A 25,235-nucleotide genomic window follows, 5' to 3' on the forward strand; every position below is an offset into this window, starting at 1 on the left:
TTTTGGGAAAGGGGTGGACCCCCAGAAACGTGGTCCCACATATGGATATTAGATTCATATTCTACTCGCAAATACCTTTCATTGGAGTCCCATATTGCCATGGTCGGTAAATATGTCCCATTTAGGGGTGTTTTGGTGGTTACCCCAACTAGGGACCACCCTGGTCCCTCTAGCACTTGGGCCGACAATTGGATACCAGATACGTTTTCTTATCCTAACTACCTTTCATTTGAGTCCCATATTGTCGTGATTGGCCTAAATATATGTTTGGCAGGTGTTAGGGTGGGGCAGCCCCCCTATGTACCCCACCCGAAATTTTGATAGCAAATTTTTATGTTTAGGGTACTACATGAGAGCACACAAAATTCCTCTTAAATCGCACCCATCTCCGAGATATGGCGTTTCTGAAAATTAGGGTAAGGGGAGGGTCCGCCCCCCTTCAGATATTCAGATATATCAAAAAATGTAGTACCCTATTTTCACCACGGGGTCATTATGCACCATCTGTGAAAATTTCAAGAAAATCGGTTCAGCCGTTTCTGAGTCTAGAAGGAACACACAAACATACAAACAAATAAATAAACAAACACAAATTGATTTCTATATATAAGATTTATTAATGACATTACTAGTACAACAAGATAGTAAAAAAAAACAAGTGAAAGCGTGCTAAGTTCGGCCGGGCCGAATCTTATATACACTCCACCATGGATCGCATTTGTCGAGTTCTTTTCCCGGCATCTCTTCTTAGGCAAAAAGTTATATAAGAAAAGATTTGCACTGCTATTAGAGCGATATCAAGATATGATCCGGTTTAGATCACAATTAAATTATATGTTGGAGACCTGTGTAAAATGTCAGTCAATTCGAATAAGAATTGCGTCCTTTGGGGGCTCAAGAAGTAAAATAGAGAGATCGATTTATATGGGAGCTGTATCGGGCTATAGACCGATTCAGACCATTAAAAATACGTATGTTGATGGTCATGAGAGGATCCGTCGTACAAAATTTCAGGCAAATCGGATAATAATTGCGATCTCTAGAGGCTCAAGAAGTCAAGATCCCAGATCGGTTTATATGGCAGCTATTGTATATCAGGTTATGAACCGATATGTATCATACTGGGCACAGTTGTTGGTCCGATTCGGACCATAATAGAATGAATGTTGAAGACCACAGTAGAAGTCATTGGACCGCTATGGTCCATTGGCAATCTCAACTGACCTACACCTTTAAGAAGTATTTGTGGAAAATTTCAAGCGGCTAGCTTTACACCTTCGAAAGTAGCGTGCTTTCGGCAGACAGACGGACGGTCGGATAGATGGACGGACATGGCTAGATCGACTTAAAATATCATGACTATCAAGAATATAGATACTTTACGGGGTCTGAGACGAATATTTGGAGGAGTTACAAACAGAATGACGAAATTAGTATACCCCCATCCTATGGTGGAGGGTATAAAAAGAAGTTAAAAATATTACAAAAATACGACTGAACAAAAAAAAAAAAAAAAAAAACGATTGAAGAGATACGGTGGTTCTTTTGAATACACTGCATTATAGAGTTGTATTAGGCATCTAGAGTCTTGGTAGTAGCAATACATCTTAGTAAAGCAGCATTCTCAAACTTTGAGGAGTACATGACCGTACAGGCCAAAAGTTTTTTAACATTTCATGTACTTTCCCAGAAGCTCGATTAATGTGGTTTGTCCATGACAACTTAGTATTGAATGTTAAACCCAAATTAAAGGAAGATTCCACTCCTTCTATTGTTGAGCCTGATATTCTTAATTCGATGTTTGTTTTAAAGGTTTGAGTTTTGCCAGTAACAATAAGCTTCGATTTTGATGGATTAAAATTCAAACAATTATTATTTTGCCCATTCAGAAATCCCATTTTAAATCTTTTTAATTTTAGTAATGTAATCGCTAATATTGGCGGTTTTAGTACTTGCGTATAGTTGTATATTAACAGCATGCAATTGTATATTACATGTCTCAGGAACATCGGGAAGGTCATTTATATGAAGAGTAAATAACAAAGGACCGAGAATGAAACCCTGGGGTACGCCTTGCAGTACATTTTATTTTGGAGAATTTTGCTGGCACTACACACTGAGGCCGATTTGACAAGAAGGATAATATTAGATTACAGGCTGAATCGGAAAAATAAAAGTTTCCTAAGTTTCGACATTAAGCGGATAGCTTTACTCCTTCGAAAATTAGCATGCTTTCGACAGACAGACGGACGGACATGGCTAGATCGACATAAAATGTCTTGACGATCAAGAATATATATACTTTATGGGGTCTGAGACGAATATTTCGAGGAGTTACAAACAGATTGACGAAATTAGTATACCCCCATCCTATGGTGGGGGGTATAAAGAACCATTGAAAATAATTTTAATTCCATTTTATTTCGAATATTTATTTTAATAATTCCAAAAGACAATGTTGCACCATGGCCAATCTCAATTCTTTGTATTCAGCAGTTGATTCCATATCCATCGATTTCCAAAAGTGATTTCTATATGAGAATGAGAATGTCCTTAAAATTTGTAGAACTTCGATTTTCATTGCTTTTAATGTTTTAAGTTCAAGGCTCAAAAACACTACTGGCGCGATGACAAATAAATATGACGCTGTCAATTCTTAATAGCCTCCTTTGTCTGGTATTGAATTGATACCAAATGGTATTAAAAATCTTTGCCAATGACGTTAAGAAAATATTATCAAAGTACCGTAATTTTTCTATCAGTGTATGTTCGTCTAGCACAGGCAGCAGACGGAGTTCCATTTTAGGTTCTAATTTCTTTTAGGACTTGTCTAAATTGGAAGATGTGAACTTTCGCAAGTTATTGATCTTTTTCGGCGGTTTAAATGACTAAACGTTTCAAAGTAAGTCTGATTGCAGTCTGCCACTAAAACTTGCTTTGGAGGCCACCGTAGCGCTGGGGTTAGCATGTCCGCCTATGACGCTGAAAGCCTGGATTCGAATCCTGGTGAGACCATCAGTAAAAAATTGTCAGCGGTGTTTTTCCCCTCCAAATGCAGGCAAAATTTGTGAGGTACTTTGCCATGTAAAACTTCTCTCCAAAGAGGTGTCGCACTGCGGCACGCCGTTCGGACTCGGCTATAAAAAGGAGGCCCCGTATCATTGAGCTTAAACTTGAATCGGACTGCACTCATTGATATGAGAGAAGTTTTCCCCTGTTCCTTAGTGGAATGTTCATGGGCAAAATTTGCAATTTGCACTAAAACCTACCCCAACTCCAACCTAACTGGTAAAGCGATTTAACGTTTAGAATTAGATTTTAAAGTAGAACTTCCTAATTCTTTAGAAGAAAATCCAATTAATCATTCTATTGTACGAATACGCTCTCGTAAAGAGCATACAACAATGTGCTACATAGAAGTTTCTCTTATGGCAGCAATTTCTTATCTGTTTCAAAACAAACACCTATCAGTATTTTTTCTATCCATTGAATTCAGCAATGAAAATAGTCATCCAAAGGTGTTCGTTCCATTTACCTAGCAACACGTTGCCAAAAACGTGACACTTGGCATTCTGCAAGGCAATGAGAAGAATTAAGCCTCTAACTTTTCCTGCTCTAGGAGGGAGTACACGTACATCCAGTTGCGATAACTTTTGTTAATTTATTCAGAGTAGGCAGTAGATTGTGCGTTGCTAATTTCACTGTACCTCTATTTTACGGCATTCTGTTTGCATCACCCATGCGTGGCCAAAACTCATACTGAGTGTCCCAATGCTGTGCCGTAAAGCCTCCAGATAAATGATGAGAGTGGACTAATGCCAAATGCAAACTGCTGCGGGCGCTGCTGGTGTAGATTCTGAACTTGAAATGTTGACACCAATATGCGTTGGAATTTCAATGCGATGACGGCTCTTAGAGTATGAATAGATTCGTTGGATTATATGAAGTCGTTGTTTCATGAGATTACGTTTTGTAAATAGTGATAATTAACTTTTATGAACTCGATGCATACACATTGTCACCTGAAGTGCAACACAACTGCTGAGACATGATAATGGCTTGCCTTTTGCTTAAAATACAATATTACGACGAGGTAATGAGGAGTGAGCAGGTTTAATGTTATGATACAAATTCGATTTGTAACCAGTTATGTCCCTTTAAACGACATTTAAAAATTCCTGAATCATAAAATGAAATAAATATTGTATTCTCGATGTTCTTTACCCTCCACTATGGATCGCATTTGTTAAGTTGTTTTAATAGCTTTATCAATATATTTGTGAGCTAAATCAAGTTATTGACCGATATGGACCGTACTCGTCATGGCTGTTAGAAGTCATAGAAAAGAACCATCTCCAAAACTTCAGGCAAATCGAGTAAAAATTGCGCCCTCCAGCGGCGCAGAGTGTCAAATTGGGAGACCGATTTACATGGCAGCTTATCAGATTATCAACCGATTTAGACCATACTTGACACAGTTGTTGAAAGTAATTTCTCAAAGATATGTTTAAAATCTCTGCAATATTGGATAAGAATTGCGCCCTCCAGAAGATCAAGAAATCGAATCGGGAGATTGTAACTATATCAGGGTATGTACCGATTAAAACCATACTCGGCGCATATGTTGGAAATTATAAAAAAAAACATCGTGCAAAATTTCAGCCAAATCGGATAATAATTGCGCCCTCTAGAGGCCTAAGAAGTTAAGATCCAAGATCGGTTTATATGGTAGCAATATCAGGTTATGGACCGATTTGAACAATAAACTGCACAGTTGTTGGAAGTTATAAAAAAACGAAAATGTAAATTTGCGCATGAGCATTCCATTAAGGAACTGGGGTAAACTTCTCACAAATCAATGAGTGCTGTCCGATTCAATTTTAAGCTCAATCATAAGGGACCTCCTTTTTATAGCCGAGTCCGAACGGCGTACCGCAGAGCGTCACCTCTTTGGGGAGAAGTTTTTACATGGCAAAGTACCTCACAAATGGCACCAGCATAAGGAAGGCATAACCACCGCCGAAAAATTTTCTGATGTTCCTGCCAGTTTTAACGCCTTCTAGAGGTCTAAAAAGTCAAGATCCCAGATAGGTTTATATGGCAGCTGTATCTGGTTATGGCCCGTTTTGAACCACGCTCAGCACAGTTGTTGGATATTATACCAAAACGAAGTCAAAAGCCAAGATCGGTTTATATGGCAGCTATAGTAAAACATGGACCGATATGGCTCGACCCACACTCATAAGAAGTATTTGCGCAAAATTTCAAGCGCCTAGCTTTACTCCTTCGAAAGTTAGAGTACTTGCAACAGACAGACGGACGGACACGGCTAGATCGACTTAAAATGTCATGACGATCAAGAATATATATACTTTATGGGTCCTAGACGAATACTTCGAGTTGTTATAAACGGAATGACGAAATTAGTATGCCCCCATCCTGTGGTGGAAGGTATACAAATTTTAGGGCACGCCGTTCCGTCTCGCCTATAAAACAGTGGCCCCTTATTATTGAGCATAAACTTGAACCGAACAACACTCATTGATATGTAAGAAGTTTGCTCTTGTTCCTTAATGGAATTTTCATTGGCAAATTTGCATTACCAGAGCTGAAATTTTGCATGACGTATTTCGTTATGACTTCCAACTTTTGTGCCAAGTACGGTCTACATCGGTCAATCACATGATATAGCTCCCATATAAATCGATCTCCCGATTTGACTTCTTGAGCCACTGGAAACCGCAATTTTTATCCGATTTTGCTGAAATTTTGCATATGGTATTATGTTATGACTTCCATCAACTGTGCTAGGTATGATACAAATCGCCCCATAACCTGATAAAGCTCCCTTGTAAACCAATCTCCCCATTTGACTTATTGAGCCCTTGGAAGACGTAATTTTTGTCCAATTTGTCTGAAATTGTGCGCGTAGTGTTCTGTTATGACCTTCAACAACTGTGCCAAGTACGGTCTACATCGGTCTATAACCTGACATAGCTCCCATATAAATCGATCTCCCGATTTGACTTCTTGATCCATTACAAGCCGCAATTTTTGTCCGATTTGGCTGAAATGTTGCATGCGGTGTTCTGTCACGACTTCCAACACCTGTGCCAAATACGATCCAAATCAGTCTATAACCTGATATAGCTCCCATGTAAACCGGTCTCTTGATCATCCTTATTCGGTTCTCAGAAGCTATATTTTTTGCTGGTTTGACAGAAATTTGGTATGTAGAATAAAATATGCCCTTCAACCAAATTTATTTTGTATAAAGTTTTAGCAGAATTCATGGCGGTGGGCTCTCAAGATTCGGCCCGGCCGAACTTAGCACGCTTTTACTTGTAAGTACCTCATTTTCTGTCTGTTCTGCCTTCCTCACTGGTCGTTGTAGTTCCGCCGTGTCGGAGAGTTGAAAGTCTGGATAAAGTGATGCCACCCCATAAAGTTTATTCTTGATCGTCTTGACATTCTAGATCTATCTGGCCATGTCCGCCTGTTCGTTTGTGGAAATCACGATAGCAGTCGAACGCGTAAAGCTAGCCGCTGCTTATTAATATGGGCCTTTGGGGATTGCATATGGGCTGCATTGGCTCAGATTTGGATATAGCTTCCGCATAAAGTTTTCCTTCTACTTGATTTTTTGAACCTGAGATTAGAATCCGATTAGGCTGAAATTTTGCACGTAGTGTTCATTTAAGACGTTGAATTATCGTGCCAAGTATGGTCCAAATAAGTGTATAAGATGATATACCTGCCATATAAACCGATCACCCGGTTTGACATCTTGAGTCCCAAGAATTCGCAATTGTTACCCGATTTGATGGAAATGTTGAACGTAATGTTCTGTAACTACTCCCAAAAACAGTGTCACGTACGACCCAAATCTGTTTGCCGTTGCGTTCACGGCGACGCCAAGCTATTGGGTTGCCCAAAAAGTAATTGTCGGTAATATAGTAGTAATATAGTCGGCGTTGACAAATTTTTTCAACGGCTTGTGACTCTGTAATTGCATTCTTTCTTCTGTCAGTTATCAGCTGTTACTTTTAGCTTGCTTGAGAAAAAAAGTGCGCGAAATTTTGTTTACATTTGTTTGTTTGACGTCAATTTGAATATGAAACTTTCAGCATTGGTGTCAAGAGTGGTTCATACTCTAATATTGCTGTCATACAAAGCCAAATCTGATTTGACTTAGCGATCACATGGATTTATTCGATTTGGCTTTTGATTTACGTTATGCTAAATTCCCATCTGAAGTAAATCTAAACGATTTGACAACCTCATACAAACCCACTTATCCCGTTGGACTTTTGTAACGCCTTCATACATTTTGGCCATAAGATTTAATTGCCACATTCAAAAAATAGGATATAATGCTAAACTCAATAAAAAGCTTTCCATTGAATTTCAAATTGTCAGCCAATAATCTAGTCCATTTCATATTGGTATCACACTGTACTAATTAACAATATTGTCTTTCGCTTTCGAAATATTTTGTTATACGAAAGAATGTTACTCAGATGAGCCTCTAATAAACTGAAGAAACTTTGGTAAAGATGATTGGTGGGCAAAGTTTTCAAGTGGGACTTTGTTCCTATTAACCGAGGAAACATCATTATGTCCATGTTTCAAACTTATTTCTATTTAATTGAGGAATTTTTCGCCAAATTAGACCAAAACCCAAAGAAATCCTCTTTAGACCTTATTCCTGGGCAAGTGCTTCCCTGCTTCCATGGACCCCTTCTCATTACCAGAGGCAACTGAAAAATGGCCCGCAAACATCTGTAAATCTTATTTATAAACTTATTAGATATCAGCTAATAAAAATATACGAGACACATGCCACATTTATTGACTTGCAGCTGATGTGGCCAAGAGCTGGGAAAAATAACGACAAATAGAGTCGCAAAGGAGGAAGGAGCAGGAGCAGCAGTAGCAGGACAAAGCTAACAATACAAAATCCCCCAGTAAAGACTTTGGCTCAGAATAACTTATTTGCAGAGTAACGAACGCAATAGGCTGACGAACTTCCCGCGCTGTGCCAGTCAGTAAGCCAGCCAGCCAGCTAGCATACAAAGGAGCAATTCATGCGGGAGTTGGAGGACATGGCTCCAGGGAGAATTGCTGAAAGTAAACTCACAGATTATAATATTGGTGTGATATATGCCAGCGTAATCTTCTTCTAGTTAGCAGGCAGTCACCAGACAGATGGAAACTTGACTGTTGGCACGATGAGAGGCCATACAGACAAACGTACATATAATATTCCTCCATTGTCTCCTTGGAGGGAGAGTTCTTATATGCCCATAATAAAGTGAAATTATGATGAGTATGTCTATCAAAAATCTCTGTTAGAACTAGAACTGACCAAAAAAGAAGCATCAAGTGCAAACACTTGAAGGACACATTTAAAATGTCATTGTATAAAGTGACTGTGACTACCTTACACAGGTATGTCTTAATGTGCGATGTTAATTTTGAATGTAATAAGGATGTATTCATAATTGTATCTTTTAAAAAGCTTTAAAGAAGATTTCAGTTTGCCTTGAGTAAGTATGTCATCCAAAAAAGGTCTTAGAGCATATGTGTGAATTGAATTCTGGGGTTTAAATATTTTTTTAATAATTAAATTCAAATGAATTTTTTTTTTTTGTAAAAATCTATAATTGTTTAAAACACATATAAAATTATTTACTGAAATTAAACAATGATATAACTGCAAGCAAATTAGTTCTATTTATATGTAATGTTTTACCAAAGAAAGACCATACATTTTCAATTTGAAAAAAAACCTTCAACACATATTACACAAAATGTTTTTTTAAACATTTTATTAACTTTAATACATTTCATAAGAAAATATAAATACGAACTCTGAAAAGTTTGAGGCCACCATGGCGCAGAGGTTAGCATATCCACCTATGACGCTGATCGCCTGGGTTCGAATCCTGGCGAGACCATAAGAAAAAATTTTCCGCGGTGGTTTTCCTCTCCTAATGCTGGCAGCATTTGTGAGGTACTATGTCATGTAAAACTTCTCTCTAAAGAGGTGTCGCACTGCGGCACGCCGTTCGGACTCGGCTATAAAAGGAGGCCCCGTATCATTGAGCTTAAACTTGAATCGGACTCCACTCATTGATATGTGAGAAGTTTTCCCCTGTTCCTCAGTGGAATGTTCAAAGGCAAAATTGCATTTGCTATGAAAAGTTTTGGTAGCCACACCGACATTATTAGATCCTCCACCATAGGATGGGGGGTATACTAATTTCGTCATTCTGTTTGTAACTACTCGAAATATTCATCAGAGACCCCATAAAGTATATATATTCTTGATCTTCGCGAAATTTTATTTTATGATTTAGCCATGTCCGCCCGTCTGTCCGTCCGTCCGTCTGTCTGTCGAAAGCACGCTAAATTCCGAAGGAGTAAAGCTAGCCGCTTGAAATTTTGCACAAATACTTCTTATTAGTGTAGGTCGGTTGGTATTGTAAATGGGCCATATCGGTCCATGTTTTGATATAGCTGCCATATAAACCGATCTTGGGGCTTGACTTCTTGAGCCTCTAGAGTGCGCAATTCTTATCCGATTTGACTGGCATTTTGCAAGTAGTGTTTTACTATTACTTTCAACAACTGCGCTAAGTATGGTTCAAATCGGTCTATGTTTCGATTTAGCTGCCATATAAACCGATCTTGGGTCTTGAATTCTTGAGCCTTTAGAGGGAGCACTTCTCGACCGATTTGACTGAAATTTTGCATGAGGTGTTTTGTTATGACTTCCAACAACTGTGCTAAGTACGGCGCAAATCGGTATATAACTTGATATAGCTGCGATATAAACCGATCTGGGATCTTGAATTCTTGAGCCTCTAGAGGTCGCAATTTTCATCCGATTTGGAAGAAATTTTGTACAATGGCTTCTCTCATCACCTTCAACATTCGTCTCTTATATGGTTTAAAACGAACAATACCTTGAGACAGCTCCCATATAAAGCGATCTCCCGATTTTGTTTTTTGAGACCCTAAAAGGCGCAATTCTTATCCGAATGAACTGAAATATTACACAATGTTTTCTACAATGTTCATCATTCATTTTTGGTCCGTATCGGACTATAACTTGACATAGCTCTAATAGCATAACAGTTCTTATTCAATATTCTTTGTTTACATAAGAAGAGATGCCGGGAAGAGAACTCGACGAATGCGATCCATGGTGGAGGGTATATAAGATTCGGCCCGGCCGAACTTAGCACGCTCTTACTTGTTAAGTATTTTTCCATTCGATGCCGACACCAGTAGAAGCGAGTTAACCTATTAACGACGAATGGGTAGGACAATACCTTAGAGTAGAGTTGTTTTCGAAAAATTCTAGCTCGAGTTTGGAAAAAGATATCCTAATGAAAATTAAATTGGCATAAAGTGGACGAATGAAACTGGTTTAAAATGTTTTTTCCTATCATATAAGATCATGTTTGGGGAAAAGTTGGCTTGCCGAAAGATGGCAATTTTTTACAGCCTAAAAATCAAATAAGCAATTTTCTCAAATTTTTTTGGAGTGAGATTCCTGGAAACCGTTTTAATATATTGCAACATTTGATTGTTTCTATATTATTAAAAAAATAAAAAAAAACTAGGAAAATCGTGCCATGGATCGCATTTGTCGAGCTCTTTTCACAGTATCTCTTTTTAGGCAAACAAAGGATAAAGGAAAAGAATTGCTATATTAGTGGAACAATATCACGTTATGGTTCATTTCGGACCATAATTGAACTGAATATTGGAGACCATAGTAGAAGTCATTGTCCAAAATTTTATCCAAATCTAGTAAGAATTGCGCACTTTAGGAGCTGAAGAAGTAAAATCGGGAGATCGGTTTATGCGGGAGCTGTATTAGGCTATAAACTGATTCATACCATATGCGACAAGTAGGTTAAAGGTCATGTGAGAAGCCGTTGTACAAAATTTTAACCAAATCGAATAATAATTGCGCCCTCTAGTGGCTCAAGAAGTCAAGACCACAGATCGGTTTATATGGCAGCTATATCAGGTTATTGACTGATTTGGACCATTCTTAATACAGCTGTTGGACGTCATAACAAAACACGTCTTGCAAAATTTCAGCCAAATTGGATAGGAATTGCTCCCTGTAGAGACTCAAGATGTCAAGGCCCCTTATCGGTTTATATGGCAGCTATATCAGGTTATGAACCGATTTCAAACATACTCAGCGCAATTGTTGGAAGTCATAACAAACTACCCCCTGCAAAATTTCAGCCAAATCGGAGAAGAATTGTGCCCTCTAGAGGCTCAAGAATTCAAGATCCCAGATCATTTTTTATGGCAGCTATATCAAAACGTTTACCGATATAGCTCATTTACAATCCCAACTGACCTATACTTATAAGAAGTATTTGTGCAAAATTTCAAGCGACTAGTTTTACTCCTTCGAAAGTTAGCGTGCTTTCGACAGACAGACGGACGGATGGACGGACAGACGGACGGACATGGCTAGTTCGACTTAAAATGTCATGACGATCGCGAATATATATACTTTATGGGGTCTTAGACGAATATTTCGAGGAGTAACAAACAAAATGACGAAATTAATATACCCCCATTCTATGCCATATAAACCGATCTGGGGTCTTGAGTTCTTCAGCTTTGTTATCTGATTTGGCTGCAATTTTGCACATGGAGTTTTGGTATCATTTACAACAACTGTGCTACGTATGGCGCAAATCGGTATAGCTGTCATATAAACCGATCTTAGATCTTGACTTCTAGAGCCGCCGGGGGGCGCAATTCTCATCCGATTTGGCTGATTTTGCACGAGGTGTTTTGTTATGACTTTTAATAACTGTGCTAAGTATGGCGCAAATTGGTTCATAACCTGATATAGCTGCCATATAAACCGATCAGGGATCTTGAATTCTTGAGCCTCTAGAGGGCGCAATTCTCATCCGATTTGGAAGAAATTTTGTACAATGGCTTCTCTCATGACCTTCAACATACGTGTCTAATATGGTTTAAAACGAATAATAGCTTGATACAGCTCCCATATAAACCGATCTCCCGACTTTGCTACTTGAGCCCCTACGAGGCGCAATTCTTTTCCAAATGAATTGAAATTTTATACAGTGACTTCTACAATGCTCAGCATTCAATTCGTTTATGGTCCGAATCGGACTATAGCTTGATATAGCTGCAATAGCATCACAGTTCTTGTTCATTTTCTTTGTTTGCCTAAAAAGAGATACCGCGCAAAGAACTCGACAATTGCGATCCAGTGTGGAGGGTATAAAAGATTCAGCCCGGCCGAACTAAGCACGCTCTTACTTGTTTAAATTTTTATGTGGCAAGTACGTTCCATAACCTGATATAGCTGCCATATAAACCGATCTTGGATCTTGACTTCTTGAGCCACTAGAGGGCGCAATTATTATCCGATTAAGCTGATATTTTGTACAACGGCTTCTCCCATGTCCTTTAACATACGTGTCGAAAATGGCATGAATCCTTTTATAGCCTAATGTAGCTCCCCTATAAACCGATCTCCCTATTTTACATCTTCAGCCCCTAAAGTGCGCAATTTTTACTAGATTTGGCTGAAATTTTACACAGTGACTTCTACTATGGTCTCCATTATTCTGTTCAATTATGATCCGAAATGAACCATAACTTGATATTGTTCCAAGAACATAGCAATTCTCTTCTTTTATCCCTTGTTTGCCTAAAAAGAGGTACAGTGGCAATAGCTCGACAAATACGATCCATGGTGGATGGTATATAAGATTCGGCCCGGCCGAACTTAGCACGCTTTTACTTGTTTTTTCTCACTGTGGGTCGCGGTTTCAATTGCCACTTGAAGCTTCGGTCTACCGCTTCTGTGGAATCATAATGATAAATTATCTTACAGAGTAAGTCACCACATTGGTAGTAGTACAAATTGTTCATATATTTAAAACCAAGTATACATATTCTTGCAATATTTGGACTATAGTTTACAAGTTATTCAAATGAAAGAATATATACGACTATGGCAATATTTGTGTTGTTTTATTAACCAATCTAACGGATTCGTTAGCTTATAGACAAATGAAACGCTTTTCCCGCCAAATGCTTTGTATTTTAACACATACACTCATCCGAAGAAATCAAGTATCACCAAAACAAAAAAAAGTTTTTTTTTTTTTTAATTCTTAACAACTTTTGCATTCCAGAAAGTTTAATCCTTGAATAATTATGTTGCGAACTGCCTCATTTTGCCATTCCGATTGAATAATGACACCATATGTTTTCTATTTTACACACTTATCAACAAAGTAATTAAAAAGGACGAAAACAGACGGAGCAACTTAGTAAGCACTTTTTCCATACAACATAATCGAGAAAATCCGCTTAATGGGTAAATAAGAAACCCCTTTCGTCATCATCCGAGGAAAAAATAATTAAAATAAAATATATTCTAAGATTTTGACGCTTGAGTTTGTTACAAATGTACATGCAAAATAAATGGCATTCATTTATGATATATGATTTGTAAAAACTATTGTATTCATTACTGATTTCGAGAGGTGAGTCTCAGGGAGGGGCCAGGTGGCCCTGACTCTTACACTCATAGAAATTTGTTAGTAAACATAGAAAAAATGTTTGCTGCAACAGCAGAAACTTCTCTGAAAATAGCAATTTTTTGCTAAAACAGTAAACATTTTCGGCTTTTTTCAAATTTTAAAATGTTAAATAAAGCTCAAATAAGTCCTAAATATTTCAAAATGTTTTATATTCCATCCTAATTTTTTTCCAATTTTGTTAAATTTTCTACACCTTGCTAATTTTTGATCGAATTTAAATAACAGCAGACAAAACAAGTAAAAGCGTGCTAAGTTCGACCGGGCCGAATCTTTTATACCCTCCACCATGGATCGCATTTGTCGAGTTCTTTTCCCGGCATCTCTTCTTAAGCAAAAAAGGATATAAGAAAAGATTTGCTCTGCTATTAGAGTGATATTAAAATATGGTCCGGTTTGGACCACAATTATATTATATATTGGAGACCTGTGTAACATGTCAGCCAATTTGAATAAGAATTGCGCCCTTTGTGGGCTCAAGAAGTAAAATAGAGACATTGATTTATATGGGAGCTGTATCAGGCTATAGACCGATTCAGACCATAATAAACACGTATGTTGAGAATCCGGTGTACAAAATTTAAGGCAAATCGGATAATAATTGCAACCTCTAGTGGCTCTAGAAGTCAAAATTCAAGATCGGTTTATATGGCAGCTATATCAGGTTATGGATTGATTTGAACCACACTTGGCACAGTTGTTGGATATCACAACAAAACATTTCGAGCAAAATTTCATTTCAATCGGATAAGAATTGATAAGAATCGTGCAAAATTTCATTCCAATCGGATAAGAATCGCGCACTCTAGAGGCTGAAGAAGTCAAGAGCCAAGATCAGTTTATATGGCAGCTATATCAAAACATGGACCGATATGACCCATTTGCAATACCAACTGACCTCCACTAATAAGAAGTGTTTGTGCAAAATTTCAAGCGGCTAGCTTTACGCCTTCGGAAGTTAGCGTGCTTTCGACAGACAGACGGACGGACAGATGGACGGACGGACGGACAGACAGACAGACGGACGGACGGACGGACAGACAGACGGACGGACGGACGGACATGGCTAGATCGATATAAAATGTTGCGACGATCAAGAATATATATACTTTATGGGGTCTCAGACGAATATTTCGAGTAGTTACAAACAGAATGACGAAATTAGTATACCCCCCATCCTATGGTGAGGGTATAATAACTACTACTATAATAATTATGCTTTTAAACAAAAATTAACTCCTAAATTTGGTAAATTTTTATACCCTCCACCATAGGATGGGAGCATACTAATTTCGTCATTCTGTTTGTAACTACTCGAAATATTCGTCTGAGACCCCATAAAGTATATATACAAGAATATATATTCTTGATCGTCGTGACATTTTATGTCGATCTAGCCATGTCCGTCTGTCCGTCCGTCCATCTGTCTGTCGAAAGCACGCTAACTTTCGAAGGAATAAAGCTAGCCGCTTGAAATTTTGCAAAAATTTTTCTGATTAGTGTAGGTCGGTTGGGATTGTAAATGAGCCAAATCGGTCCATGTTTCGATATAGCTGCCATATAAACCGATCTTGGGTCTTGTCTTCTTGAGCCCTAGAAGGCGCAATTCTTATCCGATTGGAATGAAATTTTGCACGACGTGTTTTGTTATGATATCCAACTGCTGTCGATAACCTGATAAAGATGCCATATAAACCGATCTTGGGTTTTGACTACTTGAGCCTCTAGAGGGCGCAATTCTTATCCGATTGAAATAAAATTTTGCACGATTCTTATCAATTCTTATCCGATTGAAATGAAATTTCGCACGACGTGTTTTTTTATGATATCCTAAAACTGTGTCAAGTATGGTTCAAATCGGTCCATAACCTGACTCACAGCAGTGATCGCAGCAATTTGTCGACCCACAATGTCCAGAGGCAGTAGATGTAGCATTAAATTCAATGCACCTCATGGTGTCGCTTTCAGTGTGGCTGTGATGCACAAACAGGCCATCCTTTGGATCCGGTTGAGTATTGAACAGTAGGGGGACTTTTGAAGCGCCGTCCAACAGACCACTACACTGTATAGCATTATAGGTCTGACAACTGCAGTATACTCCCAATGCATGACACGAGGTCTAAGCCCCCAACTTTTGCCAATGGCTCTCTTGCAGGTGTATAGGGCAAGAGTTGGCTTTCTTACCCTTTCCAAATTGTTGGATTTGAAGTTCAATTTCCTGTCCAGCAAAACTCCCAGGTATTTTGCGCTTTCTGTAAATGGAACATTCTCTACTCCCAACAAGACAGGTGCCACTGTAGGTAACTTGTATCTCCTGCTGGAAAGAACTTTTTCTGTCTTGCGTGGATTTACGCTTAGACGACTTCGCTGTTGAACGTAGAGCTTTTTGAAGTATATATATTTTTTTCGTTGGACATGGCTTGAATTGTTATTTCCATCAAAATACCGCTGCCGAAGTTCATCATATCAATTAAATCTTGTAAGTTGTTTGTGGCAACAAGAATAAACCAAAGAGCAATAAATTGTACCACTTGAGAATAAAGTACTCAAATACAACTCAGAAAAATTGTAAACAATTCTTACCCAGCTGCAACATAAACAAAGCGAAACTTGTATCCCTATGCAGCTTTTTTTCGCTGTTCAGCTGTCTTTTCGATTATTCGACTTCAAAATCGATTATTCGATTTTTTATCATAGAAAGTCGACTTTTACACAAAAAGTCGGTTAATTGATTAGTCCGAAGTCCACTTTGGGATCCCTATTTAAGGAGACGTTTAGATAAAATGTCTATATGTCTACATTTCCGAAGTGCTCAAAAACAAGCCTGTGCTGCATACCTCCATTCAATAGCTCTGCAAACTGCTTGGCAACACAAGACTAAATTTTTGATCTGACCTTGCCAAAGTTTTGGTCGTTGAGTTATACTATACACTTAACTATTCACAATAATTATGGACAATACGGGCCCATCTTCGTTGATACCAATACTGTGGTACAGGGTATTATAACTGAATTTGATCGATTTAGCTATGTCCGTCTGTCTGTCCATGTTAATTTGTGTACAAAATACAACTCGCAGTTTTCATTCGATCGTCTTAAAATTTAATACAGGCATGTTTTTCGGCCTAGAGACGAAGCCTATTGAAATTGGAAAAAATTGGTTCAGATTTGGATATACAATAGCTCCCATATATATGTTCGTCCAATTTGCAGTAATATTGCAATAAAATGGTCTTTTGACAACCGATTCTCTCAAAATTCGGCAGGAAGGACTTTCTTGTAATTCTCGACATTACTAGTGAATTTCATAGAAATCGGTTCAGATTTGGATATACCTCTCATATATATATCGCCAGATTTTGACTCCTAGAGCCACTGCAAGCGCATTTATTGACCAATCTTCCCAAAACTTCGTACAACGATTTCCTCCACGACTTCCGACACAATGTCTATAAAGTTTGCTCGAAATCGGTTCAGATTTGGATATAGCTCCCATATATATGTTCATCCGATTTGCAGTAATATTGCATAATAAATGGTCTTTGTTATACGATTCTCTTGAAATTTGGCACGAAAGATTTTTTCTTGGCTCTCGATATTACAGGTGAATTTCATGGAAATCGGTCCAGATTTAGATATAGCTCTCAAATATATAAATCGCCGGATTTTAACTTCTAGAGTCACAGCAAGCGCATTTACTGAATCATCTTGCCAAAATTTTGCAAAACGCTTTCCTCGACGACTGCCATAGTATCTGAGAAGTTTGCTTGAAATCGGTTCAGATTTAGGTATAGCTCCCATATAAAAGTTCGTCTAATTTCGAGGAATATTGCAAGAAAGTGCTCAGTTTTTATCCGATTCTGTCGAAATTCTGCAGGAAAGATTTTCCTATGACTCTTGATATAACTTGTGAATTTCATAGAAATCGGCCTAGATTTAGATATAGCTATCATATATGTATTTCGCCAGATTTTCACCCGAATTGTTTGACCAATTTTGCACAACGCTTTCCTCGATGACTATCACATTATCTGAGAAATTTGCTCGAAATCGGTTCATAATTAGATATAGCTTCCATATATATGTTCGTCAGATTTTGGGTTATTTGCAATAATGTTGTCAATTTTCAGCCATAGTTATTACACTTGTAACATATTTGTTCGGCGAGGTCCTTCAAAATTGGTTCAGACTTGGATATAGCTCCAACATTGTACTTATAGCGTACGTGTAGGGTATTATTGTATACAGTCGGCCCCGCCCGACTTTTGCCCTTCCTTACTGACTTAATTTTCTGATTCCACATAAGGCGTATTTTTAATAAGTTCTCAATGAAACATCAAATGAACTGGCTATCATGATCATTTCACAAATTCTTGAAATTCCTTCGCCAACAGTTTAAAATGGTGTAATAAGTAATAACCCAGCAAAATTGTTGCTTCTAAAGATGTAGAAAATATTTAGTTATTGGGTATATGGATGTACTCCAAAACTGCACCAAATGTTGTGATTTTAACATAGTGTGTTGCTAAAAATGCATGCAATTGTTCTTCACCGTTTACAGTGAATGACAAAAGTCATTGTGCCGGTTTAATATTTTCATGTGTTTTTTAAATCAGTTTACAAAATGGATTGTGATGGATTAATAAGATCTTGGGCACAAGTACGAAAAACGAAACGTAAAGTCGGCATAGAAAAGATTGACCATAGAAACTATAGTAGGAAGACCGACCAAAAATTCTGCAAGAGTATAGCTAAGCTCCTTTTAAGGCGCCTTACTTAAATAGCCAAAAATGGCATATGGAACATACATCACTCAATCAAATATATGTCGATTTTAACCTACAACAAGTAAAAAGGCATTAAGTTCGGCCGGGCCGAACATTGGATACCCACCACCTCAGGTATAAATGTAAATCCCCTTTCGTCACAGTCCGATGAAAATTGAATAACGGCACGGACATTGAGTGGTATAATATATATGTCACTATTCAATTTTGTAGAACAAAATATTGGTCTTTTTGGTAGATATATCCAATTATAAACCGATCTGAACTATATTAAGGTTGGCTATCGTGAAGCTCACTGTTTAAAATTTCAGCGAAATCGGGTAATAAATAAAACTTTAATGAGCTTCAGTCTCCTTATCGGCGGATCGGTCTATATGGCAGCTATATCTAAATATAGTCCGATCAGAACCATATTTAAGTCGGATGTTGGGAGGTCTTAACCTACTCACTGTTTCAAATTTCAGCGAAATCGGGTAATAAATACAGCTTTTATTGGCTTCAGACCCCTTATCGGCAGATCGGCTTATATGACAGCTATATCCAAATATAGTCCGATCTGAACCATAGTTAGACCCTTTATAGGCAGATCGGTCTATTTGACAGCTATATCTAAATATAGTTCGATCTGTACCATATTTGGGTCGGATATTGAAAGGCTTAAAACTGCGCACTATTCCAAATTTCAGCGAAATCAGATAAAAACAAGTAAAAGCGTGCTAAGTTCGGCCAGGCTGAATCTTATATTGTATACCCTCCAACATGGATCGCATTTGTCGAGTTCTTTTCCCCCGCATCCCTCTTAGGCAAAAGAAGGATATAAGAAAAGATTTGCTCTGCTATTAGAGCGATATAAAGATATGGCCCGGTTCGGACCACAATTAAATTATATGTTGGAGACCTGTGTAAAATGTCAGCCAATTCGAATAAGAATTGCGCCATTTGGGGGCTCAAGAAGTAAAATAGAGAGATCGATTTATATGGGGGCTGTATCGGGCTATAGACCTATTCAGACCATAATAAACACGTATGTTGATGGTCATGAGAGAATCCGTCGTACAAATTTTCGCCCAAATCGGATAATAATTGCGACCTCTAGAAGCTCAAGAAGTCAAGATCCCAGATCGGTTCATATGGCAGCTATATCAGACTATGAACCGATTTGAACCTTATTTGACATAGTTGTTGAAAGTAAGAATAAAATACGTCTTGCGAAATTTCAGTCAAATCGGATAGGAATTGCGCCCCATAGAAGCTCAACAAGACAAGTCCCCAGATCTTTTTATATGACAGCTATATCAGGTTATGAACCGATTTGAACCATACTTGGCACAGTTGTTGGATATCATAGCAAAACACGTCGTGCAAAACTTCATTCCAATCGGATAAGAATTACGCACTCTAGAGGCTCATGAAATCAAGACCCAAGATCGGTTTACATGGCAGCTATATCAGGTAATGGACCGATTTCAACCATACTTGGCACAGTTGTTGGATATCATAGCAAAATACGTCGTGCAAAATTTCATTCCAAGCGGATAAGAATTGCGTACTCTAGAGACTCAAGAAGTCAAGAACCTGGATCGGTTTATATGGCAGCTATATCGAAACATGGACCGATATGGCCCATTTACAATACCAACCGACCTACACTAATAAGAAGTATTTGTGCAAAATTTCAAGCGGCTAGCTTTACTCCTTCGGAAGTTAGCGTGCTTTCGACAGACAGACGGACGGACGGACGGACATGGCTAGATCGACATAAAATGTCGTGGCGATCAAGAATATATATACTTTATGGGGTCTCAGACTAATATTTCAGAGGGTATAATAAAGCTTCAGACCCTTTATCGGTAGATCGGTCTATATGGCAGCTATATCTGAATATGGACCGATCTTATCCATAATAAGGTCAGATGTCGGGAGGCCTAAAATAACTCACACCTGCAAATTTCAGCGAAATCGGGTAATAAATAAAGCGTTTATGGTCTTGAGACTTTTTATCGGGAGATCGGTCTAAATGGTAGCCATATCTAAATATTGTCCGATCTGAACCATATTCGGGTCACTTGTCGGGAAGCTTTAAATTACTTACTGTTTCAAATTTCAGTAAAATCGGTTGAAAAATAAAGTTTTTATGGACATTAGACCCTTTATCGGAAAATAGGTCAATATAGCAGCTATATCGAAGTATGGTCCGATTTGACCCATTCAAGAACTTAACCAGCGTGCATCAAAAAGACATATCTGTGCCAAATTTCAGCTGAATATCTCAATTTTTGAAGGCTCTAGTGATTACAACAGACGGACGGACAGAAGGACAGACGAACAGACACACGGACATCGTTTAATCGACTTTGTAGGGTCGGAAATTGGTATTTCGATGTTTTTTTTTTTTTTTTTTTTTTTTTTTTATTTCTTAGACATAACAATGTTGCTTAAGTATAATACTACAACTAGTCATTTGAATTAGGACTAACTAGTAGTTTATTTAAATTATATAATTATGTATGATACAGCTTATGCTTTAAGGCACAAGTAGCTGGGTAAACCTCCTCTTCAGATCGAAGGGTTTATATCTATTGAGTCTTCGGGTTATATTTGCCTCCATAAGTTTTGGGATCTCCGGATTTTTGTGATGGTGCAGCCTTTTCTCATAGTTATCTGCTACTTGCTGTATTTCCTCTCTTACAGTGCTGATTTTAAGATCTCTATGTATGTCGCTATTTCTTATATACCATGGTGCCTTTACTATATCTCTTAAGATTTTGTTTTGGAGTAACTGTATACTTTGAATGGTACTTTCATTGGCACATCCCCAGAGTTGGATACCATATAGCCATATCGGCTTTAAGACTTGCTTATATATCATAAGTTTGTTGGAGATAGATAGTAAAGACTTTCTACCGATCAGCCATTTTAACTCGCGATATTTAATTTCTAGAGCTTTTTTTTTGTTTGCCACATGAGCTTTCCATTTTAGTTTGCTGTCTAGCGTCACTCCAAGGTACTTTGCCGAATCAGCAATAGGAACTTGTTTGCCTTTAATGAAAATGGGTTTATGGGTGGTTTTTGTTTTTTGTGTAAAATCTACATGTACGGACTTTGAACTATTGAGCTTAAGTCCCCATTTTTCAGTCCATGAATCAATTTTCGCCAAAGCATTTTGTAGTTTGATTGTTGATGTTTCGTTTGTTTTGCCTGTTGCAACTATGACTGTGTCGTCAGCGAATGTACCTATAGTACATTCTGAATACGAGGGAAGATCATACGTATATAGTAAATACAGAAGTGGACCCAATATGCTGCCCTGTGGAACTCCTGAGTAGATGGGGTAGATTTCCGAATACTCGTTACCCTGTTTGACTCGAAAAAATCTATCGTTTAAATATGACTCCATCAGCTTGCAATAACTATCCGGAAGTATTGACTTAAGCTTGTGTATTAGCGATGTGTGAACAACTCCGTCGAAAGCCTGAGAGATATCCAAAAATACAGCGGAACATACCTCCTTTTTTTCGAAAGCTTCTTCAATATCATGTGTTATCCTGTGAATTTGTTCTATGGTGGAATGACCTTTACGAAAGCCAAACTGATGACTTGGTATTAAATTCATTCTTTCAATAAAAGAGTTTAGACGTTTGCCTATTATTTTCTCAAAAAGTTTACCAATTAATGGTAGTAGTGAAATAGGTCTGTAGGAGCTTACTTCATTTAGATCTTTCCCAGGTTTTGGAACCATTATTACTTCGGCGACTTTCCAAGCTGTTGGCACATAGTTTAAACGAATAGCTGAGTTAAAGATTTTTGTTATTTTAGCTAATGCTTTTAGCGGTAAATTCTTCAATACTTCTGCTGTAATCAGGTCAAAGCCAGGTGACTTTTTATTTTTGAGGCATTTTATTTCCTGAAGTATTTCCTTTAAGGTAACTTTTGAAATTATTTCTTGACATGATAGACCGACGTTTTCTTCCTTTGAGTTTGACTTATTAGAAAAAATTGTGTACAAGTGTTTCGCAAAGGCATTAGCCTTCTCTAGATCTGTTTTTGCCCATTCGCTTTCAATTGTCCTTAAGGGTTGATTAAGGTTTTTAGGACAGTTCAATTTTTTTGTGGCTTTCCACAGTGAATAGTCTGTTTTACTATCATAAGTCAGTTTTGAAATAAACTGATTAAATTTTGAGTTTTTTAATTTCTTGATTTCTTTGCGAAGTTTTTGAGTTAACTTATTCAGAATTTGTTTGTTCTGGGGAGATCTGTTCATCTGCCACTTCTTTCTTTGATTCCTTTTCTGTTTTACCATATTTCTTATGTATAAAGGATATGTGTGTCCTGAAGAAGGCTTTTTATAAGTTGGTGTGCTACTCGATGTGTTGCAAACGAGAGGATTGAATGAATATACCTCCTATTCTACGATGGTGGGTATAAAAAATGCAATTCATTCGTAACTCCAACCATTTATATACCATGAAAGCTTTTAAACTTAGCATATTCAATGTTATTCTACTTTACTTTCCAAGGTGTTGAAACAGAACATACTTTTTCTCTTTGGAAGTACCTAAAATGCTGTTCTTTTAGACAGACTAACATCCAAATTATTTGCTGGGATTAGATAACAGCCCACAACTATTGTATGCGAACTTTTCACTACAGGTAGGTCTAGGATGCTTCACTCTTCCAAATATGCATATCCCATGAGCCATTTTCATTCTAATTTTAAAGCATCTCGTTGCTAAGGCGTTTTAATATCTCCTTGTGTGCTTTAAAAAGTGAATATTTAAGGTATTTAATTAATTTAATTGCTACAAATATGAAACCAGCTGCTTACACAGCCGCATGCCCACACACGTACTTATATATAAAAAAGCACAGCCACTGAGTTAGTGTGTGTTGTGTGAGGGCTGATTCGGTTGGATTACATCAGGCGTGAAAAGCAAACACGAAGCTAAATCCATCTAAACACTTCGTGTTGAATGAGGACTGACAGACGGACGGGCGGACACATAAATGCAAATGCAAACACTCAAAGATGGTGTTAATTATAATGAGGATTAAACATAATTTAAATGAAGCACATGGAAGTGGGCTTACAAATGCCGTCATATGATAATCATGGTTTGGTACAAGGCAACTTCCGTTTCCCGGAACTCATCATGACAAACTGGCGTGGCACAAGGGAATCTCTATAGAAATAGATGATGAGTACGCCGCCTCAACAAAGCCAGTCAAGAACTAAATTTACTATAGTTCTATCATCAAGGCCACAAGTGTGTAGCATTTAATAGAAAAAAAGCCCAGAAAAAAAGTGTGATTTCAGTGTATTTTTTTCTTCTTACGTTCATTCACCACCAACAAGCATTGCATGTATCCATTTTCAGTGGATTTATTAAGATTCGAAATGACAATCAAGTTAAACAGCTGCCAGAGCCAAAAGCAAAATGTGATTGCGTACAGACTAACTAATCTGCTATGAATAAGCAGAGCAGAAATCACAATGCGAGAAGATAATCACAGCACGCATGAATGGCACCCATGGCCTCTATTGTGGGTGATGAATATGTTGATGGCCACAATACACACACACACCATTGAAGGTGCTGCTAATGGTTTTTGAAGTATTTGCTTGGCACTCGATATGGGCAGAAATTATTATGGTGAATATATTATTATGAATGATTGCAAAAACCCTCCGTTATGATTGAAAGGTCGCTTTTTTGTTGTTATGATTGAAAGGTCGCTTTTTTGTTTGCTTTATATGCGTCCTCCTTTGTGAGCATCTTTTCTACGGTTATTGGGCAGATTTTCATTTCATTTGTCTCAGCTAAAACCATTTTCTATCATTTAATAGCATCTTTCCCCATAGATGTGGCAATGAAATCTGAGATGTATTTACCTTAACCTTTATTGAAATGAAGAATTTTTCCAATATCTGAAATAGACGGAGAGTATAAGTCGTTTATGAAATAAAATATATTAATGTATTAAATAAATGTCAGTTTTTATGTGCGCCTGCGATATTTCGAAGACGATATCAAAAATGCTACCCGTGACAATGTCAGATTTTTCGTTGACCGGTAGGTTAGGTATCCATCCAGATCGCTTTAAAATCCCAACAATTTGTGAATGTCATATTAGCTAAAGCAGACAAGTTCTTAAAGAAATGAGAACCTAAAGTGGAACTAATTCTGACTGCCAGTACAGGACCTACCAGCAGATGTTCAATAGTCTCTTTTCCCTCAACGCCCTTAGAGTCTACAGCTTCTGTAGAAGTCGTTACTTGCAAAACCTTCAGGCTGTCAGCATGTTTTCCGAGCATACAGTGACCGGCCATGACTGAGACGTCTGTTCTAGGCGACGACAGCAAGTCTACACAAAAAAAATATTTTGAAAAACAACAACTCTAGGTTGCAAAACCGACAACGAAATTTGTTAATTTCCTGCAACAATATATTTTGAATCTCACCGACCCGAAGTAAAAATTTTGTTGTGAAAAGCACTCGCACTTGCAAGCCAACATATAAGAACAACAACAATATATTCAGAAGCAAAACAAAAAAAAACATTTTACCAACGATGCCACACATGTGCTTTCTTTGGTGCACAGCTTCGGTGTGTGTGGTTGGTGGTTAGTTCTATTTTCTTTGTTTGGCTCGCGATGCTTGTTCTCGTTCGTTTGCTGCTGCTCGGCAGCAGGGTTTTTCCTTTGTCAATCTCTCTACTATTTCCCTTAAAGACAAATCTTTATAATTTTGTCACCGCTGAGGATGAATCAGTGAAATACCATGCTACCAAAATAGTATTGGGTTGCCCAAAAAGTAATTGC

The 25,235-nt window shown here is 37.8% G+C and overlaps 1 protein-coding gene across 2 annotated transcripts in view; it reads right to left on the reverse strand.

Moving 5' to 3' along the window:
* The window catches only part of LOC106094111 (ras-related protein Rap-2b), a 209,739-nt gene that overhangs the window by 152,473 nt on the left and 32,031 nt on the right, over positions 1 to 25,235 (reverse strand). The window contains exon 2 of one of the 2 annotated variants that reach the window (XM_059367458.1): positions 24,306 to 24,341. The exons of the other annotated variant lie outside the window; for it this stretch is intronic. The gene's annotated coding sequence lies outside the window, so the exon portion shown is untranslated. The remainder of the gene's footprint in view (positions 1 to 24,305; positions 24,342 to 25,235) is intronic. 2 annotated transcript variants of the gene reach the window in all.

This window comes from Stomoxys calcitrans, chromosome 4, assembly GCF_963082655.1.
Source record: "Stomoxys calcitrans chromosome 4, idStoCalc2.1, whole genome shotgun sequence".
NCBI classification, from domain to species: Eukaryota; Metazoa; Arthropoda; class Insecta; order Diptera; family Muscidae; genus Stomoxys; species Stomoxys calcitrans.